The sequence below is a fragment of the Prinia subflava genome, chromosome 26 (genome assembly GCF_021018805.1).
Source record: "Prinia subflava isolate CZ2003 ecotype Zambia chromosome 26, Cam_Psub_1.2, whole genome shotgun sequence".
In the NCBI taxonomy this organism is placed as follows: Eukaryota; Metazoa; Chordata; class Aves; order Passeriformes; family Cisticolidae; genus Prinia; species Prinia subflava.
The window spans coordinates 3,762,502-3,763,282 of record NC_086272.1 but is presented as its reverse complement, the minus strand read 5'-3'; positions in this window follow the sequence as shown (position 1 = coordinate 3,763,282).

The window sequence follows — 781 nt, the reverse complement described above, 5'->3', positions numbered from 1 at the left end:
ACCATTTGTGTCATGCTGGGATCCCATATAGTCTATATACTCTCATTACTAGAATCCTTAAGCCTTCTCTAGACCAATCATACTTTTTATTAACTACTATCGCCTGTCCTTTCACATCCCTCTGGGTGGTCTCCATTCCAGCAGGAGGTGGGGTCAGGACAGGAGAAATAGTACACTTGGTTGGGCAGTGGCGTCATCCCTGTTCATCATTGCCTTTTTCTTGCTCCTTGCCAGAATTCATTCTTTGTCAGTTCATGTCCCTCCTGCTACTTTACCTCCTGTAACATACAACTTACACTATAAGTTATTCTTACCTCAAGGTTAAATCTCCTTGAGGTACACACTGGGTCTCCCCATCCTCCCGAATCACACACCAAGTACACTCAAGTCCTTGAGCAAAGACAATCCCATGAATGGGTTTGCCTTTTCCCATGGGGGAAGAAATCCACACTGACTTCCTCACCCACTTCCCTATGTGCAATGCAGAAACCCTGTTTCCTTTCACGGTGTCTAAGGGCTTAGTTTGGGTGGGACCAGGGCAGTTAGCAGATCCCCTAGTATTGACTAGCCAAGCGGCTTCTGCCAAGTTTGCATCCCAGTGCTTCCATGTCCCATTACCTAATGCCCTGAACATAGTTTTTAGCAGCCCATTATATCTTTTAATCTTCCCAGGGGCTTGTGGATGGTAGGGAATGGGATATATCTATAGCCAGGGTGCTATTAATGGGGGCTGGACAGAGCAACGCACAGTACAACCAATATGGCCAGATCATACATTCTC